The sequence below is a fragment of the Lupinus angustifolius genome, chromosome LG03 (genome assembly GCF_001865875.1).
Source record: "Lupinus angustifolius cultivar Tanjil chromosome LG03, LupAngTanjil_v1.0, whole genome shotgun sequence".
NCBI lineage: Eukaryota > Viridiplantae > Streptophyta > Magnoliopsida > Fabales > Fabaceae > Lupinus > Lupinus angustifolius.
Window position 1 is genome coordinate 15,680,118 of NC_032011.1, and position 6,107 is coordinate 15,686,224.

Sequence of the window (6,107 nt, forward strand, 5' to 3'; positions counted from 1 at the left end):
TCTCTAGTGGATCTCCTTAATGTCACTTCTACTTCTTGAGGTTGTTGAATTTGTTCTATACGTATTTGATGGGGAACCTCATTGTTGTCTTGTTCTGAAATATTGTCAGGGACAATATTCTGAACATTATCTTCTATTACCGAATTTATTCCTTGAATGGTAATATGCACAAGAACTTGTTCACCGTTAGTGACATGTTCTTCCTCAAAGACAACATTCTTTATGTTCTCTTCCTCCCAAAATCATCTTCCTCAAGAAATCTTGCATTTCCCGTCTCAAAAAAAAAAATAGTCTTGAAGTGAGATCATAAAATTTATAGCCCCGAGAGCGTTCAACATAGGCAACAAAATAATAGCTAACAATTCTTGAGTCCAGTTTCTTTTCATACGGCTTATAAGGTCGCACCTCAGCTAGAAAACCCCAAATGTGCAAGTATTTTAAGCTTGATCTTTATAAATCCAAAGCTGATATGAGTTTTGTTAACTACTTTACTTGGCTTCCTATTAAGGATGTAAATTGTGGTCTTTAAAGCTCTCCTCTAAAGAGACTCTAGCAAGGAAGAATGACTAATCATACTTCTCACCATATCCTTAAGAGTTCGGTTTAATCGCTCAACAACACCCTTCATGCTAGGTTTGCTTGACATAGTGTATTGCAAAACAATTCTACATTTTCTGAGGAAAACACAAATAACTCTTTCACAACATCCTTATTGTTCTTTCTTTTCTTATTCTGAGAGGTCATAGCTAAGTGAGCGCTTTCAATTGTATCTCTTTGCAGCCTCTCTTCCTTTTGCACATAGTCCTTCTGAGTGTTATAACTCACTTTGAATTGTCCAAAGTGTGCAGGAAGCAAGATCAAAACAAAGTGCACGAGTAATTCATCACCAAGCTCTAAATTAAGTGACTTGAGTTTTGATGTGAGATTAGACATCTCCATAATGTACTCTCTTATGCTCCATTTGCCTTTATACTTTATGGAGATGAGTTTAGCCAAAAGCTCTGATACCACTTGTTAAATATTTACTTATGATTGGTGAAATACCAATCCTAGGATCTTGAATATCATGATTCTCATACATATATATGAAACAATGATACAATGTCATACTTGAATCCATGTTCTATAATCTACTCCTTTGATATACCTTTGAGAGAGTTTTGGTATAATGACCTGAATCCATGTTCTCTAATCTGCTCCTTTGATATACCTTTTGAGAGAATTTTGGTATGATGGTCTTCCTCAACAAAATCCTGAATTCTTTTTGGGACATTCGTTTTCTCTTTGATGGAGAGAAGTGAAAATTATTTGTGATTTGGTGTATTGGGGACCACAACTGTTCCTTATGTGTTAACTTATAGGGTTCTCATTATCCCCTATAGGCCAACTGTTTGGGTATCAACTCATTAAACTCATATCCGTTATCAATTTCAGAAGTTCTATCGGTTATCAGAAATTAGATAACTTATTTTGTAACCCAAAATAATATAATTGTATTAAATATATGATGTCCATCTTAATTAGAAATTATTAATTTCCGACATAGATTTTATTCATATCTATGCACTGTCTATGTAAAGATTTATATACAATCACCACATTATATCAATCATTCATTTCTATTACTTGTTTTGAGTATTCAATAATGATAAAATATGAATAGTAGGTAATGCAATGACAGTATATAAAATAGTGTTGTGAGAATCAGACCGTACTGGACGGTCCGACCTGTTTGACCGCTGACCGGACTTGAAAACGACTCTGGTTTACCGTCTTAATCGAGTGAGGGTTGGACCGCTTTGAACTGGAGAAATTCCGGTCTGACAGTGCTAAACTTGATTAAACCGGATTAACCCGAGAAGTAAACCATACAGTTCACTTAAAAATTAAAAAACTAGAACCCTACTCTAATCTTTTGTTTTACTTCAGTCCAAAAAAAGATAAAGAGATGTTACTTCAATGTAATTATACATGATTATTAATTATTATATAAAATTTTACATTTATATATAATTACATATCTATAGATAAAAAGTATTAATTATGTATAAAATCATCCTTTCAGACCAAATGGTTTAACCGGTTAAACCTAATACGAGACATCTTCCGGTTTGACGTCCGGCTCAGGTTTCACAACATTAATATAAAACTTATACATTGTGATTTCATACGTACTTTTCTCTTGTATCTGTTTTTGATCCCCTTCCTATAGTAAAATCCTCAATTAAATACTGATTAGATGAATTTTGAGGACAAATGAGTGGGGGCAAATAACCAAATATTTCTAAACGTGTATGATTTTTGAAATAGAGAATCAGAATTTGGAGATTACGTGCGGGACTTGGAAAAAAATACAATGCAATTGACATGTTTCTTTTATTTGGTCAGGAACATATTGAGGAACATATTCTATGTGTTCTTAATTAGTAGGTATCATGAAAATGAAAAAACCTTACAGGGAGTACATATTCTGTGTGTTGCTGGCATCAATTCACATCCGTAGAGCTCATCCAAGAGTAGTACGTAATGAACGTCCTAGATTCTAGATCAAAAAGTAGATATTACATCAATTGGCCAATTTATGTAACATAAGATACCTTCCTTTTAATCTCCGAGAGGAAAATATTCTGAAAAAAATTATAATAACACTCATATCTTTATTTATAATAAGGATGATATTTTTACCCTTATAAGTAAAAATAAAAAATAGGACTTCTTTTCCAGTAGTGGAGAGGATTCCAATTTCCGCTCTTGTGTATAGGACAAAAGTTGTACAATGTATGTTGTGGTCCTTAAAGTCAGTTGATGTAAGTTGATCCTATATAGCCAGCCATAGGTGAAAAAACAAACAAGTGGAAATGATATTTTTGTATGCAAAAGCTGATGCCAACTATGTCACAATTCACTATCTTATCTAAGTCCTTGAATAAGATTCTTACTGCCTAGTTGAATAGCATCAGCAATGATAAACATCCAAAAAGAAAAAATAATGGGTAATGACATACAAATTATTATATCCATTAGAAAATAACATATATTACTTATAATCTAATCATTAATAAATAAGATATTACTTTATATATCATGTTTTGAAATTTTTTTATTAAAGATATATTATTTTCCTAAAAAAATGTATAGTAGACATTGACACAAGCTCCAAAAAAATGTAGTGAGATTCTTTTAAAATCAACATATGTGCTTATGTGATGCAATCAATCAAGTCATTAATTTAATAATATAAAAGGATTATAAAGTCCTTATTACAATTATATTCTGAAGTTATCGAAAGATTTTGATTGGTTGCACTCAATAACTATATTATTTCACAAGATTCACTAAAAAATAAAAAGAATTTCAGATAACATTCAAAGTAAAATTTAGTGACAGGTTCACTTCAAGATTATATATTGAGACAAGGGAATGAATTCTGTTATATTCTTTTTCTAGTCACGTTGTTATATGAAAGTGAGAGATAAAAAAAGGAATAACAAGAAAATTTTACTCATTGAACCAGAAAACACATCCACTTATTTTCAGCTTTTATTATATTTCTTTCTTTTTCAATCTTATCAAAATCAACAAATAAATCTAGCTTTTCTGAGCAGTGAACTAGAGTAGAATTCAAGCCATGAATTTGTGAAATTCTCACCATTGAAATCCTTGTGACCAGATGAGTTTTATTCCACACTCTAGAAGTTGTCATCAAAGGTTAATTCAAACTCTATTTGATGATACATGCATTAATGAGAATAATAAAATTCTAGATTTTGCGGCAAGTTAAATCGGATTAATGGATTCGTCTAATAATATAAACTATATGTTATGTATCCCAAAAAATATAAGCTGTATGCTCTATTTAATTTTAAAGAAAAAGTTGAATCAGATATAAAAAAAAAACTGCATCAGTAAATATATTTACCCATAAAAAATTACTATTTAAAGTACACTAAAAACTAATTATGTATAATAAGTTAATAACATTAAAATAAAAACTTTAAATGTCACACATAATAAGTGAAGATATAAGAGCAATAAAAACATTTTAATACTTAAATATGATAGACTCTTGATATATACGATCACCCCAGTGCCATGGACATCCCAAGTACAAAAACTTCACTCCCAAGCTTTGATTTAATTTATTATTGATTTATGTATTTTCTTATTTGTTTTATTCTTACTTTTGGACAAGGAGAAAAATCTCTTTCTCGAGCAGAAAAAATGTTTCTTTCGAGATTTGGAAGTCTTGGGACTTGGACAATAACGTATCCACCAATATAATCAGGTTAATCTGCTGCTTGCCTAATAAATTTCCCAATATTTATAAAGTGGGGCCACATTATGAGGAGCATATTTTAGTAATGTTTTAGGAATCAAAATTCTATATACCAGAAGTTTTGTATGTCTTTATACTAACTCGATAATATTTTGTCAAATACTTAAATGTGTTAGTATGATAATTAATGAGAAATTAAATGAGATGTGTTATTTATTACTAGGCAAAATCTTATCGAGTTGATATAAAGACATAGAAAACTTTTGGTATGAAGAATTTGAGTTCATGTTTTAGAACAAAACACATCACTTGTGCTCAAGGATGTCTCATTCCTTGTCTCAAGCTAATAAAATATTGTCACATAAATAAAAAGGTTTAAAAAAAAAACATAACATTTGTTGGTGCAGTGGAAGCGATTGTTGCGTAACGTTGGCCACAAGCAATCTATTAAATATTGACTAAAAGAAAAAGATGACGAAAAGACTTTCTTGAGCCAAACAAAAAAGAAGTGGCTAAAGATCATTTTGAAGAAAGAGATAATTCTAGCAAAGTAAAAAGAAGTGACTATTGTGAAACCAACATTAATATTTTTCCCTTTGGCCACATAATCTTCAAGAGTTTTGGCTATAAATAGGAGTGATCTATGCCATTGTAACACACACCAAATACTTAGCTTAGTGCATATTCTCTCTTCTTGTTCTCTTGTTCTAATTGTGTGAGAAATATTTGAGTGAGAGTGAAATTAGGTGTACTTGGATTTTGGGAAGTGAGTGAAACACTTGGAGTTCTTTTTTATCATAGTGAAATAATCATTGTTGCTCTTCAGCTGTGGACGTAGGCAAATTACCGAACCACATTAAATTTTCGGTGTCATTTTCTCTATTATATTTTCTCCATGGGTCTTCCGCTCCAACAAATTGGTATCAGAGCTCGTAGAGCTCTTGGATGCTAAGCCGTACGATCTAAAAGAAAATTCTTAGTATGCTCTGTGTTTGCAGCATTGTCTGATCTTACACATTAGAAAAGAATTGTCCTTGTTACTGGAAAGGTATAATAGTGTGAAAGTGCATGTCTAGAAAAGTTCTGCCTTAGGAAAGATCTGGTATTTAAGCGTGTCTGTTAAGACCCACCTCTCTTTCCTGGGAACTTTCCTGGTGTATGTTCACAGACTACAATATTGTTCCGGTATATGGTTATCATGGCGAGTTCTAAATTTGATTTGGAGAAATTTAATGGAGAAAATGATTTCAACCTTTGAAGATGAAAGCTCTACTAGTTCATCAAGGCTTGGGCAAAGCCTTGGAAGGTAGAAACAAGTTACCAGAGAATCTGACCGAAGACGAGAAGGATAAAAACTTGGAAAAAGCACATAGTGCAATTTTGTTGTACTTGGGAGATGAAGTTCCATGAGAAGTGTCAGATGAAACTACAACTACTTCATTATGGTTGAAGCTGGAAAGCCTGTATATGACGAAGTCACTCACCAACAGGTTGTATTTGAAGAAAAGAATATATACTCTTCAAAATGCAGGAAGGAAAGCCCATAAAAGATCATCTGGATGAATTTAAAAAAATTATTCTTGATCTAAAGAATATTGATGTTAAAATTGAAGATGAAGACCAAGTAATTCTTCTACTATGTTCCCTTCCAATTTCTTACGAGCACTTCATCAACACCATGATGTATGGTCGAGAAGATCTAACCTTGGACGAAGTAAAGGCAGCGTTGCACTCAAAAGAACTGAAGAAAAAAGTATCAGATTCGAGATCTGAAGGCTCAGGTGATAGTCTTTTTGCTAGAGGAAGAATAGAGAGACGAAATAAATTTGGT